This window comes from Rattus norvegicus, chromosome 8, assembly GCF_021556685.1.
Source record: "Rattus norvegicus strain SHRSP/BbbUtx chromosome 8, alternate assembly SHRSP_T2T, whole genome shotgun sequence".
In the NCBI taxonomy this organism is placed as follows: Eukaryota; Metazoa; Chordata; class Mammalia; order Rodentia; family Muridae; genus Rattus; species Rattus norvegicus.
In genome coordinates, this window is record NC_141541.1 from 65320876 (window position 1) to 65336465 (window position 15590).

The 15590-nt window shown below is 42.4% G+C and overlaps 1 long non-coding RNA gene across 1 annotated transcript; it reads left to right on the top strand.

The window, feature by feature from the left end:
• The first annotated feature begins 4094 nt into the window (after window positions 1-4094).
• Window positions 4095-15040, top strand: LOC103693103 (uncharacterized). Its single transcript, XR_015627276.1, has 6 exons — window positions 4095-4248; window positions 7248-7306; window positions 8126-8150; window positions 9824-9924; window positions 13335-13384; window positions 14972-15040. It is a non-coding gene; the product is annotated as an uncharacterized LOC103693103 (long non-coding RNA).
• Window positions 15041-15590: the final 550 nt, after the last annotated feature.

Genomic DNA, 15590 nt, shown 5'->3' on the forward strand with positions numbered 1-15590 from the left:
GTTACCAGTCCTACAGCCTCTGTGTGCCCAGCCTGTAATGTTCTTGAGATACTGTTTGTTCCCTCTGCCACTCTGCTTGATTAGCTTCCTACTGAATTTATCCTGCTGTCTGATAGTTTCTCCTCTGGAAATAGTGTACAAGATGCTGTACTTCTGAGCAACCTTTCTTGGCATGCGATGTAGCTTGGCAAGACTTTCTGATCCCAATCTTATCTGTTCCCTTGTCTTCTGGTTTCCTACTCTCCTCCCCCCTACCCTGGACATGTCACTGAAGAAAAGCCAGGTCAGTTCAGTGTGATCCTTGCTTTGATCTTTCACCAATCCCAATCTGGGGTAGGGATATTCTTCATGTCTTCCCAGGAACACCATCACACTACATACATGGATGTGTATATTTTTATGTTGATCCTGGGGATTGTAAGTCAGCAAGGGCTCTTACCCACAGAACTGTTTCCTCACCCTCTTGTGTGTTTTTATGAATTTTATTCTTTTCAGATAGCAAAAAAAAATTTCTTATGGCATTTTCAAACATAATTTCTCATTATCAATACTTCACCCTGCCCTATTTCTCCTCATCTCCTTGCCTCTCCCTGTCCCTTGCCACCCCAGTCCCTTGCCACCCCGGTTGCCTCCTTTCTGCTCTCATGTCATGTTATACTATCCTGCCCCCATTACTTAACACAACCTTTCCATCTCCCATATCTTCTTTATAATTTGCAGCCCGTAGCCACACTCACTCACAATCTGTAACATATATGTAAACATTAAAAACAAGTATTCCCAGGGCTTGGAGATAGATGGCTCAGATATTAAGAACTCTTGCTGCCTTTGAGAGAGAGTTTGAAAGAGCCAGAGTTGGGGTCAATCAAAGGCCAGTGGGAAAATTCCACCACAAACCCCCAAACACAAAGACCCCTCCTTAAAAGGGAGGGCAGGGCCAGCTTAGTTCCTGGAGCAACTGCCAGCCTCACTGTCAAACAAAGCCACTGTGACTCACAACTGACCCCTCATGACTCCCAACAGTCCTCCCCCTTGGAAAGTCCAGAACGGTCCACGGACCACAAGTCAGCTTGAAGGTCACTTCACCCCATCAATAGTGCCCTGCCTAGTTACCATTGTTTGAATTCTGCCCCAATTGTTGGCAAGGTATCTAACTCCCTGTTAGAATTTTGATCAGGGCTGTCTCCCCTTGAAGTGGTATGACCCCAACATGTCGGAATTAAACTCCTCTTGCTTTTTCATTGATCCCTGCCTCCGTGAGTCTTATTCAAGACTTGGTCCTAGCAGAGGTTCAATTCAGACCTCACAAATTCAGTTCCTACCACTCACTTCAGCTTGCTCACATATAAAACCTGCTCCAGGAGACCTGACACCCTCTTCTGCCTCCTCCTGCACATGTACATGTTCTCAATGTACGTGTACAAACACATTCTTGATTCTGTTCTTTCTTTTGAGTGCTGGGATCACAGGTTTGCACCACCACAAAAGACTATTTTTTTTTAAAAAGTCAGGTTCTATTTAAATGCTGCAGTCTGGATTAAGGGAGACATCTGCTATGCACCAGCAGATGAGTCTCAGATTCAGGGAATGGGCTCTGCTCATGATGCCACCATGACAGGACAGTCTGCCATCTTTTCTTGTTTGTTGGCTTTGCTCATACTACTCTTCCTTGTAAGTGAACTGCTGTTCTGTAGAAATCTGAAGTAAATCCAGAATCCAAAACAGCAAGGATAACTAAGATTTAGTTAACATTTCCCATGAAAGGCAAGCAAATTCATCACAATGTCTTGGTTATGAAGCATCTCACATAGGAAAACTCATTTTGGAGGAGTTTTGTAGGTTTATATTTTTCAAACCCTACCTTTAATAAGGGTTCTTAAATGCTTTACCTCCCTTCTAGCCCACATTCACCAGAGGTAGTGGAAAGGAAAGGTTAACAGGGCAAAGGAGGATTTGGACCTGTCTAGAAATAGTTGTTTGGAGTGAATCCAATCTGTGTTGTCAGGATAGCAGCAGCAGCTCCATCCACTCACAAACACCATTCACAAATCAGCAATGGCAGGTCAACCCAGAGGAAACCATGAAGCTCTGCCAATCTGCTCAAGTCCATAGACTACCACCAGAAATTGGTGACATTTCTCTCTATGAAGTCACAACAAATGATGACCAGAAAAGAGTGGCAAAGCAAACCAATACCACAAAGTGTTGTTAGCAAAGATCAGTGTCAGGAAAGCCCAGTGATGAGCGGCAGAGTGGCAAGGCAAACCAATGCTATACAGTGCCACCCACTGTCTGCCCAGTTAGATTATACTCTTTCCAAACATCATGTGTTCCCTCAAGCATCTACTCTAGCAAAACGTCACATGCCCCTTTCCCAGGCAGCTTCCAGAAAATACCACGAGTCTCTTCTCAGTAAAACATCCTCCCATGTGTCTGCTTCAGCAAAAACATCCTCTCATAAGATGGTTTCCAGAAAACCATCACATGACACAACCGAGCCCTAAAGAAATCAGAAATTTCCACTTCAGGAGATGCTTTTTTTTTTTAAAGATTTATTCATTTATATACAAGTACAATTATTTATATACAAGTATATTCATTTATATACAAGTACACTGTAGCTGTCTTCAGATACACCAGAAGAGGGCATCAGATCTCTTTACAGATGGTTGTGAGCCACCATGTGGTTGCTGGGAATTGAACTCAGGACCTCTGGAAGAGTAATCGGGTGCTCTTAACCGCTGAGCCATCTCTCCAGCCCAAGATGCTTTTTTTTATTTTTAACTTTTGGCCTTCACATATTTTCTTTACACAGCAATTTCTCTCAGTGCCTCTGTGGGCAGTGTTGCAAGAACAGGGATTCTTGTCTTTTCAGCATGAGTGAGTGTCCTCATAGCTCCCTATGAATCAGAGGTCCCATGTGTAGCCCCAAGAATCAGTGTGACTAGGGCCAGAACATCCCCACAGGAATGGGACCTCTTCCTATTAGGCCAGAGCTAGGGAGGGCACAGTGTCTGAATAGGTTGGAGAATTGCTGAATGTCACCGTCATTATTTTGTAAACTCACTGTATTGTTTTCAGTATAGTAGTCATAGTAGTTTCATAAAGTAAATTAGGGAATCTTTTTTTCTTCTTTGCTTTCTGAAATTAAGTTTGTTTTTTAATTCTTGAGATTATATCATAATTGCACCATTTCTCCCTCCAAACCCTTCCATATGCCCTTCCTTGTTTTTTCAAATTCACAGCTTCTTATAAAATTAAGTTCTGTTATATGCATATAAGCACATGTACATAATATATTCCTAAATACAACCTGTATATTAGTCCGCATAATTTTTCTTGTATATACACGTTCTCAGAGCCGACCACTTGGTATTGGATACCTAATGGGTGTCCTCTTCCCTGCGGAAGACCATTTCTCTTGTCAGCTTTCCTTAGTTGCCTGTTGTTCTTCATGTGGGCCTGAGGGCACGTGGGCTTTCCCCCGCCCACCCTGGCATATCTGTTAGTGTCCCTTGTTCAGCTCATGCCTAGGCAGCCATGTTGATGAGACTTCTTAAGTGTGGCTTCATATTGAAGGTTATCTTAAATTTTATATTTAGTAAGATAATGCTCAGGTCCAAGGAGAATGGTCTCAGAAAACCACTTTTTCTGTTATTTTCTTAGTGAAAATAGCTCGTTGTTTAAATATATAGTGATAGATTTTTCAGTGAAGTCAGAAATGTAGTCAGGGAACTTCATAGTAACAGATGGGACAAAATATGCGCTCTGATAGGTCTGTTCTCAGGGAAAGGACATTGTGCGTATGATATCATGTGTAATAACATATTCTGTCAAAATCACCACTGTGTGTATGCTTAGCGTGTACATTAGTGTGTTCCATGTATGCCATGGTACATGGATGGAGGTAGAGGGCCGTTGGGGGGAACTGGTCCTCTCCTTCCACCATAGGTTCAATAGATCAAACCCAAGTCACCAGCTTTTATGGCAAAGTGCTCTTGGCAGCTGAGCCAGCTGCTGGCCTGGCTCAGTGACCTTGCAGATGCTGGATGACACAGCGCGGAACGTGACTTCGTCCTGAAATTCCGTGACATAGCGTTGCTATGGTTATGTGGTCATGTATTGTGATGCTTCGGTTCTGAATTTCAGTGCGTTGTGAGGCTTCTCAGCATACACTTGGGACAGTGCAGAATTGTCTATTTCGGTTTGATCGAGATTTCCCAATGGGAGGCAGATGCTCCTGTGAAGGTAACACTCACCTTTGACTGTCATCCCTCAACATATATTGTTCAAATAACTTCCCCTTTAATATATACAGATTTTGATTATGCTTTATAGTTTTATTCTATAACTTATTTATTTGATTCATCAAGTTTTCTCTTAGATATTCCTTGGTATATTTACAGCAATTTTATGGCGTACATATACTTGAGACAGTATATATTGTGAGTAACCCTGGCTATCCTGGAAGTCACTATGTAGACCAGGCTGACCTCAGCCGCACAGACAGATGACTGTGTCTGCCTCCTGAGTGCTGGGGATCAAGGCGTGTGCCACGATACCCAGCTACTGTATGTTATGATTATGTGTGTTGAAATATATCTCATAAAACTGGAGGGGCTCCAAAATGTTGAAGTTTTGAGGTATTTTTTCATAGTTATGTACCTATATCTTTATTTTTTAACACAGTCTCTCTTTTCCCCTGAAAGATGTATAAATTCAGGGAATTATGGACACGTTTTCATTTTTGTCAAGGTTCACAGGGATTTGTACTTTCTGTATTTAATTAAAATGAAAACATATTTTATGTGAATCACTAGAAAGCAAAATCGTAGTTCATTTTCCATCCCACTGCCCTCCGGAGGTAAGCATTTTCAAGAATGGAAACTGCTTTTCCAATGAGAAATCACTGTTTCAGCATGTAAAAAATGAGAATGAGATCAATCATCAAGACCGATGACTAAGAACATATGTATTTAATATTGATTTATATCCAGCAGTGAGTAAATACTGTACATGCATCCCGTAATGACCAAACTAGTCTTCACATAGACTTGTAACACTGAAAAGATGTAATAGCTAAACATGTTTTCACATGCCATGTGGCTTAGACCTCCTGAGCCTTCATTTTGAGCTCTTTCAAGAAGTTGAACTATATGCTTTCCATTTTGGTGCCAATAGCAAATACGAGGAGGCCTTCGTATTTGTGAGGCACTGATAATGTAAGGTAGGGGACTTCCAGGGGTTACAGTGCTAGATGTCTTACTATAGAATGTTCATCCACCCGCCATTCTGGGCTGTATGTCACTGAAACAAGTCTTCACAGTTAGACAACTGGAAGATTGAAGAGAACAACACTGACTTTACTTTAGGAGTGGACACTGAGTGCATACTCAGGCATTCCTGTTAGATGTTTAACTGACTCTATCCTGAGTCTGGATAAAATGAAAATGGCCACTTACATTCCAAGCAGGCATATGTCATAGAAGAACAATGGTTTAGAAATTTGGAATCCAAGGTCTGACTCAGACTAAGCTGGGAGGACATCAGCAGTACATTTTCCACACAAATAACCTTCCTTATACCCTGTGTTCATTAACTCACACACCAATGGCACAGATACACACACCCTTGTCCCTATGTTCAGTAACTCACACACCCAACAGTGTAGACACACATGTCCTCGTCCTGAGTTCATAACTCACACACCAACAGCACAGACACACACATCCTTGTCTACACTTTATGTACACCCCAGGGCTGGGATCAAAGACAGATAGTGTTGAAAGTACCCAGACTCTTCTGTTCTTTGGTGGAAGAGCCAAGATGGGAGCCCAGATTGTGGTCCTGATGCTGATACTCTGAACTGTTGACCTGGCACATCATTCAGCTGTGAGGTCTCTGGTCACCGAGGAAGATGGTCTATCATTTGTGCAACTGTCTTGATTTCTAACAGCCTTGAGAAATCCTATACAATATGCACCTCATGAGGTGGGACCCATGCTCACAAACCCCAGGGGCAGGTATTGCAGCATAAGTGTCAAAGTTAATCACACCAATTGTGTGCAAAGCACATAAACACATGGTTTTCCATGGTTCACCAAAACTGGGGGTTGGGGCATGCATGTTTTGGGAGTCCTGGATCAGCCCACACATCTGTCCTAAAGTCAGTCAGGATTGAGATGTCTTTTAGTGATAACGGAAACTGACACTATATGCGTGCACAACTCATGACAGTGACACATAAAGACACACTGCCACTCCAGTGTTAACACAATGCATCAACGTCCTGGCATTTCTGATGTAGAGTTGGGTAAGTAAGTCTGGTGGTCAGTAAGGTCCAGATCCCCATTTGGTCAGAAACTGAACATCTATTCACACAATGCACACAAATAGATGGCATAGCAAAAGAAGACCAGAGGAGAATAAAATAATGTATCGGGCTGGAGAGATGGCTCAGTGGTTAAGAGCACTGACTGCTCTTCCAGAGGTCATGAGTTCAATTCCCAGCAACTACATGGTGGCTCACAACCATCTGTAATGAGATCTGGTGCCCTCTTCTGGCCTGCAATCACATATGCAGGCAGACAGTCCCTTCAACCATTCAATAATGGTATGAAAGGATGAGTGTATGACTTATATTATCTTGTGCCTGCTACTAAGTCGACTGACCTATGACAATGAGTACACTATCAAATTTAGATTCCTATATGCTATGATAAATACAAACTGTGAGTGTGATGTGTGTATGTGTGAGCATGCATGCATGAGTGTGCACACAAGTGTGAGTTTGTGGGCATTAAAATGGGTTGAAAGAGGGGCTGGGGATTTAGTTCAGTGGTAGAGCGCTTACCTAGGAAGCGCAAGGCCCTGGGTTCGGTCCCCGGCTCCGAAAAAAAGAACCAAAAAAAAAATGGGTTGAAAGATAAATAGAAAGCAGTGCCAATTCTCTTGGTCTTTAGAATGACTGAAAACAGTAGAGCTCTCATTTAACCATACAACTTACTTTAGTGTTTTTACCCAGTTGGAGATGGGTTGGTTGTTTCACACTGCTTTAGGTTCCCATTACTTAGAAGGTCAAAAACTCTCCCCCACTTTTCTTCTATTCTCAGTCCTTTTCCCATCAAGCACAATGGTCCAGTGCTAGCCCAGTCATACTTGCTTATCAACTATAACCATTCTGAATCAAAGAGCTCTGGGTAATTCAAGCAGTACCATGTTCTGACTGTTATTTTGTGTCTTCCTAGTTCTTCCAGTTGACTTCCAGATAAAGGCCTCAAAAGGTGAGGAGGCAAAGTCATCTAAGGTAAGATGATCATCCCATTAAGATAGAAAGGCTATGTTCATAAAACTGTTGTTTCTAATTGACAGCATATTTGAATAATAAAAATCATAGGCACTGTAGATATTAGGGTATTCACTTAGGAAGAGGTAGGAAAGTCATCCCCGACTCATAAAGGTATACCCGATGTCAGTTTCAGATGTATTTTAGGAGGTCATTTCCTCTTGAGTAAATGTTTCTTTCTAGATGTGATGTTGTATAATGTTCAATCAAAAAGTAACAGACATGTTATTCATGAAGAACTTGTATTTTGCATTCCCTGGGAACTCTATTTCTTGCTGCAGACCCAGGGTCCCACCAACCTTCTCAGTTTCTTTTCTAGTTCATCACCACTCCATTGTGTCAGCTGCCTACTTGCAGAAACACATTATACCAAGGGACCCCAATGGGCACACTGGGCTGAGACTTGGGTGGTTTTCACTATCCTACCTGTCCTGTGTTCTGATTTCTCCAGGATTAATCTTGCTGCAGCATGCTAACAGAAAGAAGCCACTCCTCCCACCCCACCTCAACTCCCTGGGCATTCTGATGCTTGGTATAGATCAAGGCTCTCCCCAGCTCTTTCCTGCTGCTCCTCTCAGCCTTTCCTTCTGGTCCATCTCCATCTGTCTGTGTCACCTGATGACCTGCAGAATCATGCTGTCCCAGGACCATACAGCCACCACACTTGTCTAGTATCCAGAGTGGATATCAGTGCCAAAGAATAGAACACATACCCAACAAAGACAAGAATGGATACTTACCATAGTCTGGGCCTAAGTGTTTCTTTTCTCTAAATTGTAGGTGGCGTCAAGGAAGAAAAGTACTTGTACGTATCATGGGATGGGTTTCCTAAGATCTTTTTGGGATAAGAATTGTATAACTCTTGTTTGTCTTTTCTCAGATACACAACTGTGATCTCAGCCACCTACTGATGATTGGGACTTTATTTAAAACAAAACAAAACAAAACAAAACAAAACAAAAACAAAAACAGAATCTCAAGGAACAAATCCTGGCCCTTTGTGTACTGTGCAAACATTCAGTTGTGATCATCTTGATTGGTCGTGAGATTTTGTACATCAGGATGTATCTATATCTTTTTCTCCAAAACAGATATGCCAAACACTTAACCCTGTTTTCAGTGTTCACTCAATGAAATATCAGAGTGCACATTCTCCCTACATTAATTAGCTCAGACCTCACCACAGTTATGTTTGGGGTTTTTCTATCTCTGTGAACTCCTCCATAGAATAGTCAACCGACACAAAGAGGTGAGTGCCCCACATTCAGGATCCTGGGATCCACATTACATATGCAAACGTGATCCACTATAGATGCTGTGAGCTAAAATGTCCATGTGTTGCTTCATTAAAACATCCTTAGCCACTGTAGAAGGGTTCTAGTTTACCATGTATACCTGGAGGAAGTCAATCCTCCAGAGATCCCAAACAGAATTATGACTACTGCACGGTCATAAGCCCCATGGTGCAGGCATTCTCAAGTGTGAATGACAGAAAAAGGCCACATGTGCTTGGAGGTGGCTCCAGTGGTAGAGTGCCAGCCTGTCACATAGGAGGCCCTGTCTTTGATCATCAGCTCTGTATAAACAGGATCGCTGGCACACAGGCCTGTAATCCTAGCACTCCAAAAGTGGAAATGGGGGTTAGGAGTTCCAGATTATCAGTAACCTCTGGATCTTCCTGGCCAGCCAAAGCTGGTACAGAGTCCCTGTCTGACAATGACATAACAAAATGGGGAGATAGGCACAGAAGGTAAAATGAGAAATAGCCTTTAATCAGATCCTCAATCTGCTGATGCGAGAGATTGCATGTTTGTAATAATTGGTCTTCTTCTTCTGCATGCAGGTTCTAGTGAGAAGTCATGAAAGGCTTTACTAGTATAGAGGCTGACCATCAGGTGTTACCCCATGCTTGTTAACTCTGTATTATATCAGTACTGTGCCAGCATCTCATCCATTTAGACTGACATCTACCTACACTGACCTTACAATGCATTTTTTAAAAAGATTTATTTGGGGTTGGGGATTTAGCTCAGTGGTAGAGCACTTGCCTAGGAAGTGCAAGGCCCTGGGTTCGGTCCCCAGCTCCAAAAAAAAAGAACCAAAGAAAAAAAAAGATTTATTTATTTATTTATTTATTAATATAAGCACACTGTAGCTGTCTTTAGACATACCAGAAGAGGGCATCCGATCCCATTAGAGATGGTCATGAGCCACCATGTGGTTGCTGGGAATTGAACTCAGGATCCCTGGAAGAGCAGCCAGTGCTCTTAACCACTGAGCCATCTCTCCAGCCTCTATAATGCATGTTTTAAGTGTGCATTCACTCATCCATTAGCTTCTGGAATTCCTCTTGTGAATCAAACAAGTGTACTTGATGAGATCAAATATTTAAAGACAGAACAATGAACTCATTCTCCTCTTTTAAATTACCATTCTGTTAGCCTAACTCTTTTTGTCGTCAATACAATCTATTTTCAGCTCTGGCGAGAGGACTAAATTTTAAGAAAAAATGGCTGCGACACAGTGCTGTAGTTTCAGTAGAACATCCAAATGAAGAAGTCTCCAGCACTCTTTTGGAGGTATTGTGGAAATTTAAAATTATTGTTCACTCTGTAGATCCACTGTACCCCACAGTTCACTCTGTAGATCCACTGTACCCCACAGTTCACTCTGTAGATCCACTGTACCCCACAGTTCACTCTGTAGATCCACTGTACCCCACAGTTCACTCTGTAGATCCACTGTACCCCACAGTTCACTCTGTAGATCCACTGTACCCCACAGTTCACTCTGTAGATCCACTGTACCCCACAGTTCACTCTGTAGATCCACTGTACCCCACAGTTCACTCTGTAGATCCACTGTACCCCACAGTTCACTCTGTAGATCCACTGTACCCCACAGTTCACTGCTTGGATTCCATGATCCCACATGGAAAAGGAATAAAGCTGTCATGCAGCACCTTTTAATGTGTGAATATTAATTTCCTAGCTCAAGAGAACTATGTCATAGCATTTAAAGAGATATTTATGAATGAATTTAAAGGGTCTGACCAGATAGTTTAGTGGTTTAGAGCACTGGCTGCCCTTACAGAGAATGTGGATTTGCTCCAAAGCACCCACATTTTGGCTCATGACCATCTGGAACTGCAGTTCCAGATATGATACCCCATTCCACCCTCCACAGGTACCAGGAATGCATGAGCCACAGACATAGGTGCAGGCAGCACACATGTGCATGTAAAATGCATTTCTGTATCCATTTTTCCTCTTTGAATGATAAGGAGCACAGGGAATCTGAGGCTGACCTTGTGTCAGGTAGTGTGGCTTTTCCTGCTGTTGACAGCAGTGTGTGTGTGAGGGCCACTGTCTTCCAGACAGCAATAGCTGAACAGGCCAAACAGTGACAAGAAGATGCAGGGTGACTATGAGGGACCTGTAGAGCAAGGAGGGGCTGACAGGTGACGCATTCCTAGTCTGATTCCATGGAAGTGTCTAGGAGCACCGAGGAACTTGGCCAGTGGCAAAATGTGAGGCCTTAATGTAAGAAGATGTGCTCTCCAGGTCTTACAACCATAGATGTCTTAATAGGAGCTATTAGTCTACCCAGTGTTCTGGGGTTCACCTGACTCTGTGGATCTATTAAAGACACTGCGGTTGGAGCACCCTGGAAAGCAGTGCCATCCCTGCTTTGGTAGTGGACCCTTAGCTTAAAGGGTTTTTTTTTTTTAGTACTTTTGCTAATTTATCTCATCCACATGAATGTTTGCCCACATGGTAGCATGTGTACCACATGCGTGCTTTGTGCCTATGGAGAGGACGGAACCGAACCCTGAACTGGACTTTGAGATAGTTGTGAGCCTCTGTGTGGTTGAGATAGTTGTGAACCTCTGTGTGGCTGCTACAAACTGAACCTTGGTCCTCTGCAAGTGCTTTTGAGCATCGAGCCACCTCTCCAGCCCTATTCAAAACATTTTTAGCTGACGTTGTCTAATCTGAGCCTGTTCGAAGTCGACTCAGTGCATGTCGGATATGTAGGCACTCGTCCTAGCACAGTGCCTTGTGGGTTTGTACTTGAGGGCTCTGGTTGAAAATGGGAAGAATTCTAGGCTGTGAGGCCTAGAGCAGCACAGTCTTCCAACAACTGAGTTTCCTGAACGTTTGCACAGCATTGTGTCCATTACGTCCCTCAGGACAGAGTGTCCCTCTTTACTCCTGATGCACATCTGTCTCCTAGTGTGAGCAGAGCGGCAGTGAGGGATGTGCGCAAGCTCATGGTTCTCCTAGGTGAAAAGGCCAGGGATATGGAGTCTCTGATTCTGAGCACCAAACTGTTGTTTCCACCATTCAAGGAGATCCACCTTCTGTTTAAGTCCCTGGATCTCGGACACTTAAGGAAATGCAGGTGATTAGAGAGAGTCTGCACTTGCATAGCCTGGGACAGAGATCGGTGCAGAAATGTCAGATTTCATCATTTTTACAATGTGGAGAGTACATTGAAAGGTTGTGTGCTGACATAGAGTGTTAATGCTTACTACTTGGGACATCCATGCTCAGTGAGTACAGGGTGACTCCCCACACTTGGCTTTAGAACCATTTTGGAATATGAGACCCTCTCCTGATATTTAGAGTGAGTGTCAGTTTCACCCAGAGGTTGTGAATATGTGTGAGCTTGGTATAGTTACACACATGTACCCGGGTAGCATTCCAGTATTAGCATGTTGCTCCCCCCTGTGGAAACTCTGGTGTGGGACTATGCTATCCATGCTCAGTGGTCCATCCTCCCACTGTACTGGGAGTTAGCTGGGGTGAGCCCACGCCAATAACTTCACACAATGAATACAAATGACTCCATAGTAAAGGAAAATGGGAGAAATAAATGTGATGTGGAGAAGTGACTTTAAAAACGTGAGAGTCAGGGTTGGGGATTTGGTTCAGTGGTAGAGCACTGGGTTCGGTTCCCAGCTCTGAAAACAATAATAGAAAAAAAAAAAAACCGTGAGAGTCTTAGTATCTTCTGTTACAAAACAAGCTATTACTTATATCAAAGGCTGAATATTATTACATCTTAAACCCCGCATTCTATTTGTTTTCCTAGATCAAATGTATGTTATGAAGAGTAAAGCCTTCGTGCTAGGGCTAGTGAGATGGCTCAGTAGGTAAATGTGCTTGTTTCCCAAAGCTGGGGGCCTGACTTGCATTCCCAGAATGTCGGTGTTACATAGAAAGAGGGGGAAAACCTCCAAAGCTTGGACTGGAGGGACGGTTCAGTGCTTAAGAGCATTGACTACTCTTTTACAGGACTCTTTTACAGGTTCAATTCCCAGCATCCACATGGTATTTCCCAGCTGTCTACAATTCCAGTTCCAAGGGATGTCATTCTCTCTTCTGACTTCTGTGGGCCCCAGCATGCATCTGGTGTGCCTACATGCAGGCAAAACACTCATACACATAAAATAAATCTAAAACAATTTAAAATTCAAAATTGTCCTCTGTCTTCCAGATGTGTGCCACAGCATGTGCACTCCACAGTAATCATGCATACACATACAGAAAAAATGTGATTCTATAAAACATGTACATGCTCAATCACAAACATAATCTCTGCATATAACCATCTGAATAGGCTAAAATATGTTTGTATCTACAAAGTAAGGCCAGTTTTCCTGACCTCAGAATTGTCTGAATAAGTGATAGAAGTCTGGCATTTTAAGCTGACATTTACTCCAGTGTTCAGCCAATCCAAGATGAACTGCTTCATCTCGTTTAAGGTAGATTTCCAATGCACAGTAAGAGAAAAGTTCTGTTCTTCATTTGTCTTCAATGCAGCAGCCCAGCCATGCTTGTTCATGAGCTAAATACCCCTCAAGGTTGGCCATACAGGCTAACTTTATATACCCCTGTCCATATCAAGCCCAAAGCCCTTAGTATTTGTAATAGGTGGCACCAAGATCTGAGGGTTAATTGTGTTCTCCTGGTGTTGTCTGAAGAACAAATGAAGACCTCACAAGAAGAGGAGGCAACGTCATCACTCACTAAGGTAAGATAGCACTTGCTTTTTCTAAGATCGAAAGGTTACTTTCGTGATTCCTTTAGTGGAGCTGGCATTTGAGTAGGGATAACCTGGTTGTGTACAATATAGATAGCACAGACTTTACTGTGAGAGGTGCAGCGGGATTGTATTGGCTTATCCTCTATCGAACAAGGCACGCAGATGTAATGTCAGATTCCACGGTGTATGTTAGGGGTCTTTTCTTCTAACACTTGTTTTGATGTTTTCATGAAAACTTGTGTGATTTTTTTTTTTATTCAAAAGGTGGCAGGAACATTATAGATAAAAAAGTTTGTATTTTTCTATGTCCTGTTCTTTTCCCTCTGGGGATGTTTTAGTTGTTGAAACAGACAGAACACGGTCCCCAAATGCTAATGTGGTGGAAGCCTCCCATATGCAACCCAGGGGCACTAAGGTGGTGAGACCTTTAAAGCAAGAAGCCTAGGGTGGATAATTTGAACATGGAGGCACTCCTTAGGAGGGATTTATCTCACAAAAGCAGACGGATAGAAAGTTCCTCCACCAAATTTCAATGTAGCTTTGGGGAAACACTTAGTACAGGCCAAAGAGATAGATTTGTTTTGTTATGGGGTCCTCTTAGATCTAATATAACTCAAGTACCAGGTCAAGGTAGATGACGGAAACTTAATGTAATCAAACAGCTACTAATCAATCAGGGCCACAGAACAGACTTGGAAATGAACTGAGACCCCAAGCCAGAATGTTCCAGAGCTATATGCTTGAAAACCACAAATATCTGTGCCAAGTTACAGTTAGTTACCTTTTCCCAAAGTCAGGATTGAGGGATGGGACTGTCCTAATGGTTGATCTATGTCAACCTATATAGGGCATAGGTTTTACAGTCCAGTCAATCAAATCCATTTGTTTTGTGGTTAGGAACAGTCATTCTGCTTTGGGGAACAAAAGATGAATAACAGAAGCTAGACGTTGGAAACAATCATTATGTTTTGGAACAGTCATGTACTGGGGAGCAAATGATGAATATTAGAAGCTGGTCATCATCTGTCATGCAGTTTTAGGGGAGGAAAGATGAATGATGGAAGCTGTCAGCCCTATGATTAAAATAGAGTCTGAAAACAAAATGGCAGTACTTAGGACAAGTTTATTTTGCTTCTTCCCAACAGTTTGATGTGGATTGAATCAGAAAAAGGGTTTTAAAAAAACCACTTAATTTTCTTCACATGGTGCACAGCTTTGTGTGTTTGGTGACATTGAATTGTGACTTGAAAACTCCCTCTCTTTCTGTTACCATTGTCATAAATTCTCAGGGAAACCAGAGACATGGAAACAGAAGTTAACTTCATCTTACTTAGCCTAGTGGGTCTCAGCCTTCCTAATGCTGTGACCCCTTAATACCCTCATGTTGTGGTGACCCCCAACTATAAAATTACTTTTGTTGCTAGTTCATACCGGTAATTGCTACTGTTGTGAATTGTGATGTAAACACCCATTATGCAAGCTGTCTGGTAGATGTCCCTGGGAAAGGGTTGTTTGATCTCCACAGGTGCAGCAGGTTGAGGTACAGTGCCTAAGTCTATCGTCTCTAAATTGCAGGTCCAGTTGGGAAAATGAAGATCCTATATGTATTCTATAATGACTCTTAGAATATATTTTATATAAGAATTGTGTAAGTGCTCTTTGGCTTCTGTACAGTGCACTACTAATTTTATGAACAACCTGATGGCAAGGCGATTTCATTGTAAATACCTACCGACCACCCAGGTAACTAATGCATGTGTCTATAACCTCTGCATTCAGCTGAGTTGGCTTAGAATTTTGCACATCAGGAAATGTCCACATGTATCTTTCCCTGGTAGATATGCCAATGACCTAACACAATTTCAAATGTTAGTTTTTTCAATGAAAATAATCCAAGTTCACTCTTTATCTGCATTCATTAGTTCAAATATCACCACAGTCCTATATGGTAGATTTATTTCTCAGCATTTCCTACCCAAGAAGAACCAATCAGAACACAGTTGGAAGTCACCAACTGGCCATCTATAGGGGAAGCACAAAATATATTCTCACACATGTGGGATAAAAGTGATACTCTTAGGTATAGACCCAACTGTCAATCCATTAAGCCATGAGTAGCCCCACTATAGAGGAGCTGAAGCTTCCCCGCATACACCCACTAGGCCAACCTACAGGGGACAGAAACATGGTCATG